Below are 22898 nucleotides of genomic sequence, written 5' to 3'. Positions count from 1 at the left end.
TTGTTCTCTGAACACAGGCAATTACATCGATTTTTTTCAAATGTTAAATCAATCTCGCACATCCCCAGTTAACCCTATTAATCACGGTGAATTATTCTCTTCACACGAAGCTGCATCCCCTTTGCTAATACACTAGTAAGGGTTTTTCCAATTACGTCCCCACTGGTTATCGGTCTGTAGTCTTCTCGTAACGCCCCGGTCTTGACTTATGATCAACCATTCCAGCCTTGTGAAATGAACTTCTTGAGTGAAGCGCTCCATCTTCCTCTTTCCTGAACCGTGTTCAGTAAGGTTAGCATTGTTCTCCCCTTAAATGTCTGACAGAACTCAGCATGGGAGGGTCTTCTTCATAGGAAGTTTTATAATTATAAAATCAATTTCTTTAATAAACATGGAATGACTTAGATATTCTGTTTCTTATTGTGCAGACCTTAGTTATTTTTTCTTGCTCTTTGAGACAGTTTCCCATTCTATCCGTGCTACCCAATTAATCACCATACGGTTTTGTGCTATTCTCTTACATACACTGGATACAGTTTTCCCAACGGGGCCACTTTTCATTCATGATACTAATCATTTGTTGTTTTTGTCTTTGTTTCTTGATCACATTAGCTCTAGATTTATCCATGTATTGATCTTTGAACCGCTTTTCTTCTAGTTTTGGGGATTCCGCACATGTATACATTGAAATATGATCACAGCTAGTTCCCGTTTCCCTCTCCAGCTCCTCCGGTTGCCCGCAGCGCATCCTCCCTCCCGACCTTTTGCCTTTATCACTCATCTGGTAGATAATTCCCGTTGTTGGTTCACTTGCTGCTTCATTGACATGCTGGTTGGGATTTTGTCGATGTGACAGAATCCAGGACCACTGAGAAGGAGGAATGTCAACAGAGAAGATGTCTCTGTCACATTGGCCAGTAGGAAAGTCTGTGGGCTCTTAACTAACGATTGTTGTGGGCTGGGCAGGCCCATCCCAGCGTGGCTGATCACCGCTGGGCTGATGGTCCTGGGTGCTATAAGAAAGCAGGCTGAACAAGCCATGGGGGAGATGACAGTAACCGGCACTCAGCACTCTTTTGTGGCCTCCCTACCTGCTCCTACCTCCAGGCTCCCAGCCTGTCTGGCCTCCCTCTAGGATGGGCTGTAATTGACACATGCGCTTCATACAAACCTTTCCTGTCTCAGTTGTTATTGGCCAGTGTTTTATCTAGCTAAGTCCACTGATTGCTCTTCATCTTATTTTTCTACTCTGATACTAATCAGCTCTTCTTTTTCCACCTGCTAAACCGAAAAGCTTGTTTGATCTTCTAAACTCTTGCTCATGCAGATGAGACGGATTGATTTCTATGCACCCTCAAAGAAGAACTGAGAACACAACCTCCCTCGAAGATCCACTTTCCCACAGCCACAGTTTTGCTACATCGGCTGTGAGTTTCCATTCATTAAAACAACAACAACAACAAAACAAAGAGTTACCTAGTTTCCTTTGTGATTTTTGTTTCTTTTATCATTGTTTAGTTTCCAAGTATCTGGGAGTGTCTGAGATACCTCTTTTGCTACTGATTAATTCTGTTACCTTCAATGTACTGGGCCACTTATGCTCATTCGTTTACAGCAGTCAACTACCGACCTACAGTTGGATGGTCCCCAAGGTCCCCTCAATTCTTGGCCCAAAGCAGCTCCTAGTAGTTCTTTTTATAATCCCGCTGTTCCTAAGAGTTCACAGAGATGTCCTCTCTTTCCTTCCCTATAGTAGTCCCTTGGGTCATTTTATTTATGGGTCATGGGGTGACCATAACTTTAATATTTTGGGAAGCTGTCCCTGTCTTCCCAGCAGAAACATTATTTTACAAGATCCATAGTATCATCTTCTCTCCACAACCTCAGTTTGTCAGCTGCCATTTGTTCTGCCTTGGGACAGGGTCTCACTGTGTAGCCCTGGCTGGCCTGGGATTCACTGTGTAGATCAGGCTATCTTCACACTCACAGAGATCTACCTGCCTCTGCCTCTGCCTCTGCCTCTGCCTCTGCCTCTGCCTCTGCCTCTGCCTCTGCCTCTGCCTCTGCCTCTGCCTCTGCCTCTGCCTCTGCCTCTGCCTCTGCCTCTGCCTCTGCCTCTGCCTCTGCCTCTGCCTCTGCCTCTGCCTCTGCCTCTGCCTCTCTGCCTCTGCCTCTGCCTCTGCCTCTGCCTCTGCCTCTGCCTCTGCCTCTGCCTCTGCCTCTGCCTCTGCCTCTGCCTCTGCCTCTGCCTCTGCCTCTGCCTCTGCCTCTGCCTCTGCCTCTGCCTCATCAAAGGTGTGCATCACCACACCCAGCCTTGGCTGGATATATTCAAAAGAACTAACTTCTGCTGACATGGGCTTTCTCTGTTGTTGTCTTGAGTCTCCACTTTGTTTCATCTGCCCTGTATCTGTCTACTCAGCTGCTACTCTAACATGAAGCTACAGGGCTGTGTGCACAGATACCAGAAAGAAATTCTCTCGTGGTTCTATGATTCTAGTGCCAGCAAATTTGATTTCTGTTGTGGATTCCTGTGCAAATGCCTGTGTGTGTGTGTGTGTGTGTGTGTGTGTGTGTGTGTGTGTGTGTGCATGTGGATGCCCACGGAGGCCAGATCTCCTGAAGCTGGAGTTACAGGTGGTTGTGAGCTCCTGATGCAAGGACTGAGAAACAAACTTGAATCCTCTGGCAGACAATACACCCACTCTTACCCACTGAGCCACCTCTTGAGCCACTAGGATAGCTTTTTTAAAAGACTCTAATCCTTTCTGACCAAAGCTCCACCTATCCATCCTTAATGATGCCCTAGAGAGACTCCTCTTGCCCTACAGACACACAGCTCTGGCACAACATTCTGCTGGGAGGCAGAGGAAGAAGAGCATCGATCTGGCAGGCCCTCCTTTGGTTCTTTTTGAGTCTCATTTGTTTTTAATTTATTTTTTCTAATTTCCTCAGAGGAGGTTTGGACAGCTGTTTTAGATCAAACAGCGTCTATCCCTGAGGTCTGTCCCCCAGTGATACATGCAGTAGCTCATGGGCTATTGCCCCGTAGTTTATTAAGATTCTCCACTTCCCTCCACCCATTCTCACACCTTTAATCCCAGCACTTGGGAGGCAGAGGCAGGCGGATTTCTGAGATTGAGACCAGCCTGGTCTACTGAGTGAGTTCCAGGACAGCCAGGGCCTCACAGAGAAACCCTGTCTCAAAATAATAATAATAATAATAAATAAAGGAAAGAAAGAAAGAAAAAACAAAAGAGAAAAAAAGGAAAGGAAAGGAAAGGAAAGGAAAGGAAAGGAAAGGAAAGGAAAGGAAAGGAAAGGAAAGGAAAGGAAAGGAAAGGAAAGGAAAGGAAAGGAAAGGAAAGGAAAGGAAAGGAATATGTTCACTGAGTAGAGAGTTGCAGGCTGGGGAGGGGGTCTCTCCTCTTGGCTGCATAGCCTTATTTTGTGAGGTTTGGAATAAAAAAATAGTAGTATTTCTTATTTGTATAATATGCCCTTCCTCCCCCCTAATTGAAAGCTCTCCTCTTCATTGCCGGTGTTCAGGAATTAACTTTTATTGCTTTTGTTGACATCTTTGTATTTATAATATGATGTGGTTCACTGAGTATCTAGGCTCCATTTGATTTTTACAATTCCCATCAAATTTGGGGAAATCGTGACCAGTATTTCTTTAAAATGTTTTTGTTGTTGCTGACTGCTTTTGAGACAGGGTCTCACCCCCAGGTTAGACTGGAACTGACTTTCCTCCTGCCTCAGCCTCCCAAGTGTTGGGATTACAGGAGTACACTGCCACACCCCACTCCTCTTTACAGCGTCTGTCCCGAGGTCTTTCCCCCAGTGGTACATGCAGTAGCTCATGGGCTATTGCCCCGTAGTTTTTTATTAAGATTCTCCACTTCCCTCCACCCGTTCTGCCCTGGGCGGTTTAGATCAGTGGCTCTTACCGCTTTAGGTCCAATGTTCTCTGATCCATTTTATTCTCTGTCTAACCTGCTACAAGGCCTACGGTGGCAGCCAGACTCTAGGGTGGACCCAATAAAACCTAACTCCTGGACCCATCCCCCTGTGTCACTAACCTGTTTGGTTATGGGCATATTGGTGACTAGCGTCTAACCAATTGAAATGTCCGCTGTATAGCAGGATTGAGATCTAAGATTAGGTATAGAAACTGACTTCTGTCTTACTAGAAAACACCACTCTGTCTGTAAGAAGTCCGTACGGTGAGGTGGGGAAGGTAGCCCATGAGCCATGGCCAGCTAAGAGCTTCATGAAGCCCTTGGTCCTGAGACCAACCTGAATCCTCACCCAAGCACGCCCTCCTCACCCAAGCCTTCAGGGAGTCCCCAGCCTTTGGCTGGTACCTTGATTTCAGCCTCGTGAGTGGCCCTGACACAGAGGGCTTCTCTGAGTCCTGCCCATTTTCTGACCCTCCAAAACCATGAGATGGAGGGTATGTGTGACCAGAGGCTGGTAATTCATAGTGTGTCCACAGAGGACACATCTGATGAGGTTTCACTTTGACTATAACATTTTCTGATCGACCTTGCTTCCTGTGTTCATGATTCTCTGTGAATAATTGGGGGCCCGTGTATAACACACACCGAGGGCTTCACGCTGACCTGGTGATCTCCAAGCCTGTGTCTCTGAGTCCCACGCCCTTGCCACTCTTCTCAAGGGACTGATTTCTTTCTCCCAGACATGGCTGTACTGTCATGACTCTTTCATTGCCTAATAACGTTTTATTGAGTTTGGGGTGTTGTGAACAATGCATTGGTGATGGTGGGTCTCGTTATATGGTTTACAGGGATGCTGACTTTTGCTTCGTCAGGCGTTGCGTGACTGCAGCTCACATGACGTTTGCTGCTCTGCTTTTTTTTTTTTTTTTTTTTTTTAAACACACGATCATTCTGGGGCCTCTACAACAAGTTAGTCTGAGCTTGACCATTTCCCAGGGCTCTGGGAATATTTGGCTTACAGTTTTACATTAGTTAGTTTGTCTTGTTCCCACAGACAAATGCCTGACAAGAAGCAGCTTCAGAGAGGAAGGGTTTAGGGGTCCGAAAGTGGAGGGTGGAGGACAGCATAGGGTTTCAGGTAGCAGGGTCATGAGGTCACTTGCTCATGACCAGGAACCAGAAAAGGGCCAAGATGCAGGACCAGGTTACACGGCCCACCCTGTAGTGAGCCACTTCCTTTAGCTATGCCCCTGCCTCCTGATGGTCCCATAGCTTCCCCAAGCAGTCCCATCATCTAGGCACCAAAGAGTCAAGCACAGGAGTTTTTTGGAGGAGATTTTTCCACTCAAACCACCACGGGCTTGCTTTTGAGCAACCTTGTGACACACCACTACGTGCCCATGCTGGTTAGTGGTTGGCCACGAGCTCTCAGTGGCCACAAAGACTCCTGGATGTTTCCCTGTTTTGTTTTGTTTTTCTCAAGAATTTTTCTCAAGAGTCTTCCCTATAAACTCCAGGAGTCTCTGCCTTCTCACACTCCATTCTCTTCTTCAAAGCAACTCCATTACTACGCTCTGCTGGCCCACGCACACCCATGCCGCGGCCTGGAAACCCCCCTGACTAGATCACGAAAGCCCCTTTATTTCTTCAGATCACACAGCCCTGAGCTGCTGTCTAACACCCGACACAGCTCTGCGTGGACTCCAGTTGGTTTAGGTGAAACGTGAGCTCGTTGTCATTACTATTAAAGAAAGGTCTTTAAGCTTTCTGGGAGATGTATAGGAAAGAATGGGCTCCACCCATTTGACTTGGCTCCACCCCTTTGGCTCCACCCCCTTGGGCTCCACCCCGTCGGATTCCTAGCTCTGCAAGAATCTACTGGAAAGCCCACAGCTACCCACCTACAACAGATTTCTTATCCTAACGGTGACGGCGGGTGTGCCCTGTGCGATGTCACGTGATTCTTGTTTTCCGCTGAGATGTTGCTCTCACGGTGGATCTGGGTATCTTCTAGTTGGTGTGATCCCAGCAGACCCCATGGATCGGGAACATTTGTCTCGCTTCCACATAGCTAGCCTCTGGCTGATGACCCACTTTGTGTCCTGAGGCACAAGCCGCCAGGGAGTTTCAGGTGGGCCACTATGCAGAATACCCCAGACAGGACCCTTCTGACATCTCACAGGTGCCCGGGTTACACCCTGAGCAGAGGAAGGCAAACCTTTCCCCTGCAGATCCTGTCTCAAGCCAAGTATTTCTCTAGCTTCTATCCTCTGAAGTCAAAGATCTCAGACGTGAACCCTGGAGCTGTCCCAGCAGACTCAAAACAGGCCAAGGTCTGAGCGCTTTCTGAATTACGACACTTTTAAAAGTACCTATAAAGAACACCAGGAACACCTTCTTTCTGCTCCCCCAACTTCACTTCCCACACGGGAAGCTGACACCCAGAGGGCTTAAGTGGCTTGCCCAGTGTCACTCAGCCCAGGACGGAGGTTAACCATCGAGAATTTTCAAATCTGCCTCCCAGGTTCCTGCTACACCTCATTAGTGCTGTCTCGGGACCCTTGAAACAGAATCCAAACTCCGACCCACAGCTGAGCTCCTGACCACTGTCTCCTGTCTCCTCCAGCCACTGTCACCTTGCCCATCTCTCCCCTGGCTCTAATCCCTTCGATGCAGGAGGGCATCTGAGGTGTCTCTGACCTTAGAGCATCAATAGCATCCTGCCCCCGTGGGAATGATCCACCCACCAAAAGACAGTTCTTTCTAGTCACTAGACAGTGGGATGTTCCTGCTTTGGGACCCACAGGATCCCAGTAGATCATCAATAGCCGGTGTTGGCATCTGTGCGTGGGCCCTTCATGCCAGCCCTCTCTGTTCCTACATCCACCACTAAGTCCACTATGTAGGGTAGATGGTGTGGTAGCTGTGGACAGTGCTCCCTCCTCAGTGCCTAGCAAAGCCCTGATACAGCGGGTATAAGTCATGGTTTTCAAATGAATGGATGGAAGAATCCGATAATCGGTTATCCACTGAGTGTAATACACTGCTCACTCTCTATTCTCATAGGTACTAGGTCAGCCAAGTTTCAGGTCCGAGGCTAGACCTATGCCCCCTGTGGGGTGTCCCAGACAACCCTATTAGCCCTGAGTTACATGCGACCCATGCTCATGTCCACAGAACAGACAACCTGGGCATGGAGCCTGGTCCAGGATTGCTCACCACTGAAATCACTTCCTTGACTTTGCCTCCCACCCACCCATACCCCAGTGCCCCACAGCCTGGCAGAGAAGGCTCTGGCTGGCTTGCTTACTCTCCAACCTACCGCATCTGCATAAGCGACAAAGAAGAATTTCAGATTTTCCTGTTTCCCTCCCAAACAACCAGGGATCTGGGCTCCTCCATCTACCAGCCAAAGCTTTAATATTTAAGCTGCGAGCAGCAGCCGAGCGCTGTCGAGGGAAGAGAGCTCAGCTTTATTCTCTCCTGCCATTCTCCTGTGCGCCCTTCGAATCTCCAACCGACACAGCAGACAAGGCCTTCCCCTCTCACTGAGCAGCATCCTCAGTTCCAGATTATGAGGCAGAGCCTGATACAGGGTGGGGTGGGACAGGGAATCAGAATCAGAGTCTAAATCACGGGCTGCTGAAGAGCCAGCTGGGTCTCCAGCCTCTTCGTTAGCTAGTCAGGTGCGGCCCAGTAGAGGATACAAGCTGTGTTTATAATGTTTTGGTGACAGATGTGAAGTGAAAAAGAAGGCACTATTCATCTCTAGAGGGGTCGCTGGGAGCTTGCCTTTGCCCCGCTGAATGGCCCTTCACCCATACATGGGCCCCTAAACTCAGGACAAGGAGATGTGTTGGGAGGGACTCAGGAGGAGCTGGAGGGAGGGGTGGGGGATGGGTGTGATCATCTTATGCATGTATGAAAGCTTCTAAGAATAAAGAATAATAAGGGTTTTTTTAGCCTGCAGATGGTGTGTGTGTGTGTGTGTGTGTGTGCTCTCGAGCGCCCGCTCTGCACAGGTTCTTGTGCATATGTGTGAATATGCATGAAGAGGCATCAATCCCAGGCATCATTCCCCCGGTACCATCGTATCTTGGTTTATTGAGATAGGGTCTCTCACTTGGCTTGGTACTCACTCGGGAGTTGGGCTTGGATGGCTGACCAGGGAACCCTCAGGGATCCACCCATCTCCATTCTCTAGCATTCGAATTACAAGTATGGGGCACTCCACGCAGGTTGTCCTTGTAGTTTCTGGGGCTCAAGCTCAGGCACTCATGATTGTGGACAAACACTTCACTCAGCTAACCCCAGCCCCAGGCGTGACGTTTTTATACCAGGAACAGATTCTATAGACGCGTGTCACAGAGTCGTCGGGGTTCAAATCCTCAGTAGCCATGTGTGACTCGGAGTTGCCGGTCTAGAAAACTCCAGATAAGAGTCCAGCCACCCACAGGTGACATGTCAGAAAAGTCACCCCACTGCCCAGCCTCAGCCTGTCAGAATTTCCAAGAAAGAGCTGGCATAGAGACTCAGGATGCCCCAGACCCCAAAGCCCCTTCTTCAGCCAGCTGGTGTGGCAGCCAGAGAAAAGGCAAGTGAAAAAATTCCTGTAGCTTCCTTCTGATGCTTGGACTAATTCACTTGAATTTATTTGGCTTCTTTATGAAGGACAGGTGAGTCCGGGGCACCCCATTCATCATGAGGATAAGACAGCCCCCGAAAGGGGTCTACCAGACAGTCACCCTTTCTGTAAATAAATGCAATGTTGACTGCCTGGTACAGAAAAGCTAAATGGAACCGAAGTCTGGGGATACCCTCCCCCCTTTTCCATCCATAAGCCAAAATATTGCTAAGGCTTTTTATAAACAAAGATAATGAGTTGTATAATTTATGTAAATTAACCAATGCTGCCGCATTTTCTAGAAGTAACATAAACTGCATTATTTATTTGATGTGCTTTTTGGAGTAAAAAAAATATAATTATAATTGGATATTGTACCTAACAGGTTTCTCCCATTGTTTTCTGATTAGTGCTGGTGGTTGGGAATATCAGATGTGAGCTTGCCAAGCATGCTACACTCGGGAGGCCTTTCCTTTTGCACACGAAGGTGACAAGTGTCTGACCCAGGCACTTGCACACACCTTCTGTGGCAGACTGAAGCTTCGTGCACGAGTTGTTCTGGGCACACCCCAGCGCTGGTGTCAGTTATTTTCAGCCAAAGCTGGCAGAGGGTACTCGCTGATCAGCTGCTCTGGGACATGACTGACACCATTTTCCCTCCCTCAAAACATCCCAGTCCTCACTACTCAAAGCTGGATCCCCAGCACCAAATCCCCAGCCTCACCCACAGACCTGCTCTAAGCAGGAGCCAGTCCCCCCACATGGCCAATTCAGAGCCCCCAGGGGACTCTGCTGCTGGAACTTTGAACAACCCTCCTCTAAGTTTATTCTCAGTGAAGGGACTCTGTTCCCTGATGTTCCCAGTGGAGACTGGTGTTGCTACTGCGAAGACACCAGGCTGGGTCCCCCAGCTCGCCTGCCCCCGCCTGCCAGCAGCAACCCACATTCCCTCACATCTAACAGACACTGAGATGAGCAACGCAGAACCCCATGCTGAAGTTCTTAATATCACCCATATTAGGAGCATTAAAAATGCAAAGACAGATAATGAAGCAAGAGAAATTAAAGAAAGGCCCGGGAAACCTCGCAGCCTTGGAAATACTTCTGTCCCTTAAATGTGAGCTGACATCTGTTGGCCCCTGTCACATGCCTGCTCCTCCTCGCTCATGGGGAAAGTGTGCAATCCTGGAAACCAGCAAATGCAGGGAACTGGTGCATCACCTTGTTAATGCAGCAGAATGCAGAGGGCGGACCTTTATTGGAAAGCGATGGATCCTTGAAGGACCATATCTCATCTGGGACTGGAGGTCAGGACCTCTGCTTGCCCTGCCTCCTACCCCGGCTGCAAGGATCCCCTCCTCACTTGCAGGGATGAAGAAAACCAAACATCTCAGATGGAAAAGCAAGTGGGGCGGGGGGAGGGTAATTTACAGAATTTATTTCATCTCCTCTCCCTTAATCACGTAACAACAAAACCCTCCAACGTTCTACATTCTGGTTTGTGTCCGACACAATGTGCAAGCTAATTGAGTGTAAAAACCGTCGCTCTGCGTCGTATCCGTTAAAGTAGTGTGACAATTGTTCTCCCTCCCCCCCACCCCCAGCTCTGTTTCATTTCTGGTTTTGTTATAACTCAGTCCGTTCACAATATGTCATTGCAAACACTATTTGCAAAAGAAAGTATAAAAACAGATTCTTTATTCTGAACTGCACTTGGTTTTTTATCTCTTCTCAGCCTCTCTGCATTTAGACCAGGCTTCCATCTGGAAGGCTTTAAAAAAAAAAAGTTATAGACAGAATTGCCATACATAACGAAGCACGCTCTCATCTGGTATTTAGCCTGAGAATTTTATTGCCAGGTGTTGCGAAAGGGGGAAATATATGGCCAAAATACTGTGCTTCGTCTCATTTCCAAACATTACACTTGGCGTCTGAAAATATTCATTAATCTGGGGACGAAGCCGCGTCAGTACAGTTACCTAAGGGACTTCCAGGAAAAGAAAGATGTCATCAGGAAGGAAGCTACAGTGAGCAAGGGCAGGGATGACTGTGGACCCCGACTCTGCCTCTGCATATGTGGGAACCAGAAACTCAGAGCTGCCATCCCCGCAAACCTCCACTTAGCCACCCAGGAACTGGAAGCCCAGCTCCACTTGGTCTGCCCACTTAACACTCAACTCCTCGCAGCAATTAAAGAGTTAAAGTTGGTGGCAAGGGCTGCAACATGGCTCAGCTGGTTTAAATGATGATGACACTAGCAGGAGGACCTGAGCTCAGTCCCCCAGAGTTAATGGGCACCTTCCCATAATCCCTCTGTTGGGGACATGGAGGCAGGGGGATCCTTGGTGTTTGCTGCCCAAGCAATCTAGCTGAATCAGGACACTCTTGGTTGAAAGAGAGACCCTGCCTCAAAAAAAGGGGGTAACAGACTGAGGAAGATTCCATATTAACCTATGGCCTCAAAATGCATGCATAGGCAAATGTTCTGGAACCTGCAACATACATGCACACAACACAACACACACAAACACACACAAGCACACACCAGCAAAAGATCTATTTCTTTCTATATTTTTAAGCAGGAAGTCTCATTTCTTTCTTAAAGATAAAGGTTTATTTATTTCTATTTTATGTTTTGCCTACATGTTGTATGTAGGTCTGGTGCCTACAGAGGTTGGAAGAGGGTATTTGATCTCCGAGAACTAGTATCACAGAGCATTGTGAGCCACTGTGTGGGTGCTGGGAACCGAACCTGGGTTCTCTGGAAGAGCAGCCATTGCAGTTAACTACTACCCGGAAAGAATCATTACTTTGTGGACCAATTAGCTGTGTGGAAAGTCAAGCAAAATTCTGTTTGTGAGGAGTTAGCTGCTGAGCGGTCGGGGGAACCCACGTATCACAGGACATTAAATTAACACTTAGGTCTAATTATAGACATAAAACAGTGTCAGAATCAGGGAAGGTGGGTTGCCAACAGCTTATTCCACATGGGAAGACTGGGCATTCATTTCAGGGCAGGCACGTGGCAGGGGTAAGTCTTGTCATTCCTTCCTGTGGTTCTTTGGGGAGAGATCACATTGCACAGCCTCTGCCTGAGATTTTGCAAAGAAAAAGGAATCACGGAGCATTTTTTTAACTTCAAGCGATCAGACAAGGCAAACCCTTTGGGAATCACACTGAAACACTTACAGCCTTATGATCTCTGGCTGGACATTACAGCACCTGGGAGCACTGTTCCAAGGTAGTGGGCTGCACAGCCACACTCTGCTGTCTTCAGCAATGGGACCTAACTAACTTCTGCCTGGCTCACTGTGATCTGAGGGTTTTACTGCTGTGGACAGAAACCATGACCAAAGCACCTCTTATAAGGACAACATTTAATTGGGGCTGGCTTACAGGTTTAGAGGTTTAGTCCATTGTCATCAGTGTCCAGGCAGGCATGGTGCAGGAGGAGCTGAGAGTTCTACATCTTCATCTGAAGACCACTAAGAGAAGACTGACTCTTCTGCACTGGGCAGAGCTTCAAAGCCCACCCCAACAATGGCACACGTCCTCCAAAATGGCCACACCTACTCCAACAAAGCCACACCCACTCCAACATGGCCACACCTACTCCAACAAAGTCACACCTGCTCCAACATGGCCACACCTACTCCAACAAGGGCACACCTACTCCAACTTAACCAAACCTGATCCACCAAGGCAACCCCTCCAAATAGCGTCACTTCCTGAGTCAAGCATAGTCAAACCACCGCAACCCTGTACTTCTTTGAATGAGCAAGATCCTCTGAAGGCTCAGGTGTTTGAACACTTGATCCCCAGTTGATGGTGCTATTTGGGGAGGTTATGGGACCTTCAGGAGGTGTGGCCTCTCAAGAGAAGTGTCGTATTCTCTGCTTCCTGCCTGCTGTTGAAGCAGTGAGCTCTCAGCTTCCTGTTCTGGCTGCCTGCCACCATGCCTCTCTGGTCAGTATGGACTCTCTCTGGAACCATAAGCCGAAATAAACTCTTTCTTCCACAAGTTGCTTTTGATCATAGTGTTTTGTTTTTGTTTGTTTGTTTGTTTGTTTGTTTTTTCTTACTAGTATTTTCCTCAATTACATTTCCAATGCTATCCCAAAAGTCCCCCACACCCTCCCCCCCACTTCCCTACCCACCCATTCCCATTTTTTTGGCCCTTGCGTTCCCCTGTACTGGGGCATATAAAGTTTGCGTGTCCAATGGGCCTCTCTTTCCAGTGATGGCCGACTAGGCCATCTTTTGATACATATGCAGCTAGAGTCAAGAGCTCCGGGTACTGGTTAGTTCATAATGTTGCACCTACAGGGTTGCATATCTCTTTAGCTCCTTGGATACTTTCTCTAGCTCCTCCATTGGGGGCCCTGTGATCCATCCAATAGCTGACTGTGAGCATCCACTTATGTGTTTGCTAGGCCCTGGCCTAGTCTCACAAGAGACAGCTATATCAGGGTCCTTGCAGCAAACGCTTGCTAGTGTATGCAATGGTGTTATCGTTTGGAGGCTAATTATGGGATGGATCCCTGGATTTGGCAGTCTCTAGATGGTCCATCCTTTTGTCTCAGCTCCAAACTTTGTCTCTGTAACTCCTTCCATGGGTGATTGTTTCCAATTCTAAGAAGGAGCAAAGTGTCCACACTTTGGTCTTCGTTCTTCTTCAGTTTCATGTGTTTTGCAAATTGTATCTTATATCTCGCTATACTAAGTTTCTGGGCTACTATCCACTCACTTATCAGTGAGTACATATCATTTGAGTTCCTTTGTGATTGTGTTACCTCACTCAGGAGCAACAGAAAGTAACTCATGCAGCCCATAGAACGTGTGGACAGAGCACCCCTCCCTGACCTCAGCCTAGACTTTGTGTATGATGAGTTCTGCTGCCCCACTGGCTTCAGGGGCAATGCCCTACAACCTTGTTTCTACTGGAGATCTAATCGTGCTCATGGGCCCTTCAAGAATTCAATGAACGTTCATGACATTCCAAACAAAGGGGACATAGGTTCACACACTAACCTGATCCCCACATACTCCTCCAGAGCTGAAGGCCAACCTGGGCGGGGAATCTTTAGGCTGTAAGTTAAAGAGTGGCAGGAGAGGTGGCTGGGTTGTAAAGCAGCCACCATGCAATCATGATGATTTAAGTTTAAATCTCTAGAACCCACTTCAAACCCAGACATGATGGCACATGCTTATAATCCCAGCACTCTTACGGCCAGACGGAAAGTAGAGACAAGAGAATCATTCAGAGTTTAAGGTCCAGCTAGGATGCTGTATGCAAAAGGGACTGTCCCAGACAAGGTGGAAGGCGAAAGCTGACAGCTACAGTGGCCCTGACTATGGCACGTGCAAGTTCACACAATTGCACACAAGATGCAAAAGAAAAGTTAGACAGGAGCAAACTACCATGACATGCCGCTGTGAACTAGAACCACCAACAAAAGGATGAGGGATCGTCGTCTTCATGAAGGATGCGAGGGACTAGAGGGAGGGAAACCCCACAGCCACTCGCCGTGGAATTTATGTTTCCGTAAGTGAAGCATTAGGAGTCCTGCGTAGAGAAGAAATTATTGATACCTATGTTCCCTTAAGGAAGCGTCTCAAGAGACCCATTCCAGGTCTCATAATAATCTGTATTCTTCTGAAATGGCAATGTCTGATCTTTGATTTCCCCATCACCACCGAAGGTTCATGAATCATTAAGCGTCACGCCCTCAGAGGTTTGGTTTATTGCGTACCACCTAAAATATTTAATAAAATAAATTCTAAATAATCAATTCGCGCGAGGAGTCGACGCTTCTTGTGCTTTTGTAATAAACATCTGCATCTCGCATCCATCATAAACTGCACATAAGTCGTGGCAGGGAAGAATAAAGGACCCTTTGTCATTTCCTCACGCTGTTGTGTAAATACTTAAGCAGGGGACAGGTTACATCTGCACCTCTCCATGGTCGCCACTCTATGGAGGGACTGTACGACATCCCACGCTGCATCTTTCTATCTCCAGGAGAATGTGGTTCTTTAACCCACCCAGTTCTGCAGGGCCGTCCCCGTGCACTGGGGCACACTCACATCACTGAGGTTTACCTGGGGCTCCTGCGACACTCCACAGTGGAACCTGGGTTCAAGGAACAAGCCTGGTGTCTGTGGAACCCTACTTTCAAGGTGTCTTTTTCTTTCTTTCTTTCTTTCTTTTTTTTATTCCCCAGAGGGGGTGCACCGTTCCTGGAGGTACTGCAATACCAGGTCGATGCGTGGAGTGGACGGAGCAAGCTCCTATTCCAACTCCTACTTCCAAAAATCCATTTAATATATCGTCCTCGGATAGAGGACGTATCAGATATTAAACTGATAAGAACAGATACTACACCTGATCTTAGCCAAAAGGCCGAGAAGCGATCAAGGTGTCTTTTTCAAGAGACCTTTACTGCCTGACTCTCAGGCTGGAGACAACTTAGTGTGAGATAAATAAAGCCTATGCCACGAGGACCTTTTGCTACCAGAAAGAAAGACAATGAATATGTTCCAACTTCCCTGTTACATCATGAGTCGAAGTGTTTAACTAGGGGCTGGGGAGATAGCACAAGGAGTAAGCCATGCAAGTGTGGGACTTGAGTTCAAACTCCCGGAACCCAAACAAAAGCCAAGCATAGTCCTGTGCACCTATGGTCCCACTGTACATATGGCGAGATTGAGGTGGAGACAGGGGAATCCCTACAAACTCTCTGGCAAGCCACTCTGGCATACACATTAGAGATGGAGATTGTATTTACACACACACACACACACACACAAATATATTTAATCCACTGAGCAACCAACTACCCTCCCTCAAATTAGGTTGACGATGAAGACTTCTATACATGCTCTGTGCATGTCCACAATCACATACATGAACACATCCTGCTCACAGCACACACACACACATCACAGAGAGTGTCTGGCTGCAAGCATGGGTATGGGGACACAGCAGGGCTTAAATTTCAGGCTTCAAAGGGTTTCTTGCATCCTGACAATACCCCCCCCCACGCCCCAACTCTGGCCATCTCTCATAGTACCTTACCCCTTCTAGAAACAATCACAATCCAAAACAGGGATGAGCAGATAGCACTCAAGTCCAAATCCAGCCCACAGTGCATCTTTATAAATAAAGGTTCGTCAAAACAAGCCCCACCCACTCCTGGGGCATCATCTGTGGTTGTTTACACGAAAGGTAGAGTTGAATTGTTCCGACAGACTGGCTAATTGCAGACCCCAAAATATTCTCTGTCTAGGGCTGGGACGATGTCTCAGTTCATATAATGTTGCCATAGAAACTGGAGGACCTGGATCAGATCTCCAGCACCCATGCGAAAAGCTGGATGGTGCATGCTTTTGTCCCCAACACCATGGGGAAGGCAGAAGTCAGAGACTGTGGGGCTTACTGGCCAGCTAGCTCAGTCTCAAAGATTACTGTGGCTAGGGACTAAGGAAGACATCTGATCCTGACCTCTGGCATCCACACACATGGACACAGGCGTATGTGCACATACTCTTGCACATGTACACATGCATACACCACACACATAAAACAAACCAGATTTTTAAAAATATTTTCTACTTGGACCTTTACAAGAGAACTTCCACCAACTCAAGATTTGTTCAAACAATATTTAGGTAGGTCCTAAATGTATATACAGTGTCACGGCCAGAGCTGGGCCAGTGTGCAGAAGAGACACATAGGGCTCCTCGTCAGAGGAGATAAGGACAGGGCTGTGTCCCCAGAAGGCTGTGGGTCAGAGACAGCTGGCATCTTCTGCTTCAGAAAATTGGTATTCTTCTCCTGTACTACCAAGGGCGACTGAGTAATGGCAGACTCAGCCACATCATCAGAGAATTTAGTTAGATTTTTTATTTAAGTGCTGGTAGTGAAGCAACAAATTGCCACACCGACTTGTGAAATTCCCCTTTTGACTTTTTCCTTAAGACAGAACAAAACCCATTCAAAAAAAAAGATCTTTTTAGACTGACTTACTTTTTCTTTTCTGCATATGAGTGTTTTGCCTTTTTGTATGCACATGCATCCTGTGTGTGCCTGGTACTAACTGAGGGGACTAGGGGCACTGGCTCCCTTGGGGCTGGAGTTACTGGTGGCCGTGCACCACCAAAGCTGGAGTGAGCTCTTTGCAAGAGCAGCCAGTGTAGGACCCTGCTAACAGCAAGATGACACACTTGGGGGTAACTTGCATACAGAGGGATTTGTGAGTCACATAGGAGGATCCATTAACCAAGGCCGCTTGGGGCAGAACAGATAGGCTGTGAGTCTCCTTGGGTGACATGGACCTTGTGGTCTACAGACCACCTGTGAGCAGCCGGATGAGACACAGTGAACTCCGGGATTTCTGCACTGTCTCTAAGTTTAGCCAGAGTAGACTATGATCCCTTGGCTACACCCGGAAGGCAACTGCCCTTCCCCAGGATTGGAACAGAGACATAGAAATGGAAAGCTAGCTAACATCCAGGAGAAAAACCCTGAAGGCACAACAGTTCTCCTATGAAGCCATCTACTTCCTACCTACCATCCTTGCTTTCCAGGGAGACAGATGAGGTGGAGACAACACTTAAAAGCACACATGCACCCAGACAGAACACAGAGGCTAGCCAGTGGCACCCAAGCAACCTCAACCTTAGCAACCAGAGGAATGGCTACTCCCCATTGTTGGTTCATCAGTAGCTCTTCCTTCTACCCACTCCCATGGGATGCTGCAAAACCCTTCCCCATCCCTCTGTTCCTCCACAGCTGTGGCAGAGGTGCTGGAAGCACCCGAAGAGCCTGTGGCCTGAACACTCTATAGAGCTTTCCCTGTTCCCTCTCCTGTCTCGAGAGCATTGGTGGCGCCCTCCCTTCCCCCTCCCCCGCAGCAGATCACACACAGGGCATGGAGCTGCCCACAGGGACATATCCCAAAGGGTGGGGGTAAGTTTGATGGGAATGGTAAGATTGTGAAGACACAAGACTGTTTGCCATTCAGTCAAGTGAGGGCTAGGGGCATTCTCCACCCTAGAAACAACTACGTCTACATCTGATCGCCCACCAAGACGCAAGTATGTATCACTGTCTCTGTGATGGGCAGTTACAAGTACGTGGGTAGCTCTCCTGCTGAGCTCTATGTAGTGGTTCAGTCGGAAAAGGGCCCTTGGTGAGTTTGATAGTGGTGCTCAGGGGTTTCTGTGGCTACCGTTGGATCTGCTAAACCTCCCACTCATGGGCTTGTGCGCTAACGTGCCTGCACATTTAGGAAACGTTAGGATAAAAATTAAATATAAGCTCAGAAGCTCAAGTTGATGGTCTGCTGAGCTGCCTCCCCCAGGAAGCGTCCACCTCACTTAAGGCTCTGATTATATTCCAAGAAGGATGTTACAGAAACAGACTAGTTCCAGACTGCAAAGACACAAAGAAAACTAATTGTAGCTGAAGACAGACCGGGTACAGAGCAGCCAATACAATATGAGTTCTAAACACAGCAGGTGCCACTTTATAATAAATATGCCCTGACAAATATTTGAGATGCACTTGACAGAGAAATGTGGAAGTCAGAGGTTGACACCAGGTGTCCTCTCCCTCTTCCTTTTGAGACAGGGTGGGTCTTGTTGAGCCTGGAGCTCATTGACTCAGCTACACTGGCTGGCCGGTGAGCTTCAGGAACCTGCCTCTCTGCCCATCCCACTCCCAACACTGGGCCACAAATGCATGCTGCGTCTCCTAGCTTTTGCGTGAGTATTGAGGATCCAGACGCAGGTCCTCGCACATGCACAGCAAGCATTGTACAAACTGAGCTACCTCATCTCCCCAGCCCTTAACTGTGCATGGAGTCGTCCATCCTTTTCTCCTCCTCTCCCTTTTTCTTCCTCTCCTCTCCTCTTCTATCATCTCCCTACACCTCCCACGACCCACTTCCAAGTTTTAGCTATGCAAGGAACTGAAATTAAATACCAACAGCATAGGGTAGCCAGGGTAAATGAAGCCCAGGCAAGGTGATGGCCACAAAGGTTCTCAGACCCTAGGAAGGGAAAGGTAAGGTTGCCGGGCATTGTAACACCCGGATAATAAGCTGCCAGAGAGAGGACCCTGTGGCTAAAACTACCTGTTACTCTCCCAGAAGACCAGAGTTTGGTTTCCAGCACCTATGTATTGCAGCTCACAAACACCTCTAACTCCAGCTCTAGGAGATCTATTGCCCTGCTTTCCAAGGGCGCTGAACTCACGTGTGCAAACCCACACATGTGCACACGATTGAAAATAGTAAAATATAATTTTGCAAATAAGATAAGCTGTCCTATGTAGGCATGAGGGCCCACGTTCAGATCTCCAAGACCCACATAAAAAAAAAAAAAACAAAAAACAAAAACAGGCACGGCAATGAACATCTGTAATCTCAAGCCTTAGAGAACAGAGAAACAGGAAGCACATTGGGGCTCGATGGCCATGTCATATTGAAACAATCGGTGTCATCTCTACACATCATCAAGTGTGACAACCTCATCTTCTTCCACACCTAACACACTGATGTCACCCACTGTCTAGACACCAGACAGACACTTTACAGCATAGGAGATATAAAATGTTCAACCATCTATGTGCTAGTCACACTGATACATCAAAGACAGCACTCCCCTCAAAAAGGCATGAGCGAAGTCCTTGGGCAACACCTCCCCAGTCAGGGCTGGAACCCTACAAGACTCAAAAGTCATGTGGCCATGACACAGGAAGAAACATGGTCTGTGTGAGGGATGCTGTCAGTGCGAGGTGACTCTAGAAGAAATAACATGGACCCAACACAAGCCTTTAACTGAAAACAGAAACTGTGTATCTATCAAATGTACAGGGTGGTGGCAAGCAGGCTGCTGGCCCCTCAGAGGCTCTGTAGCTCCCTTGTTTCATTAACCTGGGTTCTCCCTCTCTATTTACTGCAGTTTCCCAGACTTGATTTGGACACCAGACCTGTTTGAGGCTGGCTACTGCAAGCATTTCCCATCATCTGCAAGCAAGACACCTATTTATCTTATGGCTGGGAACGGAGCTGAAGTGATCTGGCTCTGCCACGAGGCAGCTATTTCATACCCTGTTAATCCCTAATGCAGTAACTACAATATCGTTTCCACTTTCAAAAGAGGTGCCTTTTTTTTTTCCTTCATTTTTTAATATGTGGCCTAAGTGCTCAAATAAAGAACATCATTCTAATGAGGACGAGTCCCCAGATGTAACCTCATTACAGCCCACGCTGGCCTTCTAGCTTTAAGGCAGTTGATGGAGAAGTGAGAGACACTGGGTTCTTTCCAGGCAGCAGACAGCTCAGCAAAATGTTCACATCCGAAATGACAGTCAGAGGGAACGGACTGGCATTTCTACCCTGGGCATGGTCCAGGCCAAGGACCTCCTTTCATCACAGAATGATGGATTCTATAAACAGCAGGGCAGGGTCCAGCCTCAATACCAGGCCCATTCACTGACCCCCAAAGGGCAAGGGGGATCTTAAAATCAGAGTGGAGGGCCCTGCTGTAGGATGCTATCGTGCCAGCATAACAGCCAGCGTCAGGGCATCAGAGCAGCTGAGACTATTCGTAAGTCACCCTTAAGATCGGGCCTGCTGAAGTTACTTCATAGGAGGGGTTGACCCTCTCCTTCGAGAAAAATGTGGCTGCATGGACTTGGGAGCACCACAGAGCATGGATTATGGGAGGTTAACCAAAGACGGGGCTACAGCTGGACTGATGTGAGAAAGCCAATCGTCCGTGACTTCCTGGTGCTGGGGCCACTTTGGGGACACCTGGACTCATTTAAGCAACTCCTCACCCTTTCTCTGCCAGTAACCCCAATAAACTCTTTGGTTTCCCCCAGTTCATAGAATTGTGCTTCTGTCTGTCATTGATTCTTTATCTGGGGAGAGAAAGCAGCTATTTAAAGCTACCCATGAAAGGGCCCACACAATAATCCAGGCGCAGCCAGGAATCAAGTAACCAGTTTCTCCAGGGCTGGGAAAAATGCCACCAATGCAGTCACTTGCTGAGGACAGCTCCAAAAACTGTTTCTCACAGACTCTGTCACTACCAGGCATTTCCCAGCCTTTATCCATGACCTGAGCAGCTTCCCGGGCTGCTTCCCCTCCACCTAGGCTGCTGCCCTCACACTGAGTCTGACTTCAGTGTTGCCTACACCTTTCACACAGGGCCTTGGGATTCTCCCAGTGACCATCAAAACCCTACTAATGGTGCTGACATTAAGGTCCTGTTCCCCAATTGGTTCTTGATCTGTCAGTAAAGAAGCCATGGGCCAATTGCTGGGTGGGAAGGAATAGGCGGGACTTCTCAGTTCCCACAGCAAGAGACAGATGCAAGGAGAGGAGAGGAGAGGAGAGGAGAGGAGAGGAGAGGAGAGGAGAGGAGAGGAGAGGAGAGGAGAGGAGAGGAGAGGAGAGGAGAGGGAGAGGGAGAGGGGAGGGGGAGGGGAGGGGAGGGGTGGGGGAGGGGAGAGGAGGGGGGAGGGGGAGGGGAGGGGGAGGGGAGGGGGAGGGGAGGGGAGGGGGGAGGGGAGGGGAGGAGGAGGGGGAGAGGGAAAGAGGGAGAAGAGAGGAGAGGGAAAGAGGGAGAAGAGAGGAGAGGAAGAGGAAGAGGGATAGGGGGAGGGGGAGAGGGAGGGGGAGAGGGGGAGGAGAGGAGAGATGTGTGTGTGGGGGGGATTAGTTCACCATGCTTCTGAGGGAGATCTTGGATAGAGTGGCCACAGGCCACTCCTACAGGTGCTCTGTTGGGGGTGTTTAGCTGGGACTAGATGTGACTGAGCAACTAAAGTTGAGGGCAGGTGGAGAGGTGCAGAGATAAGGGTATTGATAAGGGCACACTTTTCCAGGCAGGAAACAGTAGCACCCAGCAATTGTGCCAAAAGGCAAGTTAAAATTGAACGGCTTGTGTGTCTGTGGTTTTTATCCGTGGACTCAAGGGAAGCTGGGTGGGGGCTGGTAGTGCGGGCTATTCCCAGAGCTTAGGCAAGGTAGCAAAAGCTACACTAAACATGTTTGTCTCCTGGTGAGACTGGAGACCACACACCCTCCTTTGTACCCCTGCATCCCTCAGTATCTGTCACAATGCTAGTGGGTGGTAAGCACCCAGTGGATGGCTGAAGGACCATACATGCTGAGTAGCGTGGGCTGAGCTGACCTGAAAACCTAAGGTCACACTGAGTGCCAGGAACAGCAGTTAAGCTCAAAGTCAAGAATGCTCAGCCTCCAGGCCCAGCTTGGAGGCTTCAGAACATTCTCTGATGGCCCGACCTCTCCATCCATGAAACAGGTGTGATAACTTGTGTCCTGCATGCGTGCTTTTAGGAGAACCAGGCAAAGCCAGTATGCCTTGTTCACAGGAGGTTTCTAAAGTCGTGATGGTCCACGCACTGAGGGCACAGCTCCTGTCTCTCTGGGGGCCCAGCAGCAACGGGATGAGGAAGAGGGGAATGGATAGTAAATCTGCCTATGAGATGCGCCAGAAGTCCGAGGAGAGGGGAGATGACACACTGAGTAACGTGTCAGCATCTGGGGCCAGAGAAAAGGGCCATAAACGAACTTGGGAAGGAATCTTCCAGAACTGCTGTCTGGATGATAGGATCTGACAGGTGTGAATGTGACTACGGGAATTCTTGAGGCACGGTGACCTTTAGAAGAACCTCATGCCCCTTCCCTGGGTAATATCAGTTCAGCAGACAGAAGTCAGCTTGGGGGCAGGACCCGCTTCAGACCTGCTGAGGTCTCTCCTTTGTGATGCGCTGACATCTCAGTTCCCTTCCCTCTCCTCCTGCCAGCTTCTGTCATCCCTGGAAGCTTACTGAACAGGCTTCTCCTTGGCTCCCAGACAAGACAGCTGATAGAGAACTAGCCGCTAGCCAGCTTCAAAAGCCGCAGGCTGCTCGCACCCTGTGCCCAGCTGAGGAAATCAATGTGTGGAGGCCCCAGCCCCTGAGAACAAAAGGAGCCAGAACCCAGCTTTCTTTCTGCTTGCTGGAAGTTTTCCTGGCCTCGGGGAAGGCTTATAGCAAGTGATATGTTAAACGATAGGCCCAGATGTCTTTATCATGCCCTTGGATGGAGGAAGCCCGCTGGGAGAGTAAAGAATTCAAGGCTCTAAAGCCTTGGCTGTCCATCCAGCAGGAGGTAGCTGGGGGGTGGGGGGATTAGAGCTTGGGGGACACAGGTGCTAGTCACAGGACCTGCCTGGTGAATCCACAGAGAACAAGCAGACTCCACACCGTAGAGTCTTGTACATGACAC

General features: G+C 48.6%; 1 protein-coding gene and 1 non-coding gene across 10 annotated transcripts in view; both read right to left on the bottom strand.

Annotated features, from left to right (window-relative positions):
- Camta1 (calmodulin binding transcription activator 1) overlaps window positions 1-22898 on the bottom strand; it is an 814691-nt gene that overhangs the window by 373700 nt on the left and 418093 nt on the right. The gene's annotated exons all lie outside the window — the stretch shown is intronic.
- LOC115031051 (U2 spliceosomal RNA) lies at window positions 14811-15001 on the bottom strand. The gene has a single exon (XR_003836626.1). It is a non-coding gene; the product is annotated as a U2 spliceosomal RNA (small nuclear RNA).

Source organism: Mus caroli, unplaced genomic scaffold (genome assembly GCF_978045245.1).
Source record: "Mus caroli unplaced genomic scaffold, Mus_caroli_1 scaffold_6, whole genome shotgun sequence".
NCBI classification, from domain to species: domain Eukaryota; kingdom Metazoa; phylum Chordata; class Mammalia; order Rodentia; family Muridae; genus Mus; species Mus caroli.
Note: the sequence above shows the minus strand (reverse complement) of the source record. Positions and strands in the feature narration are given on the sequence as shown.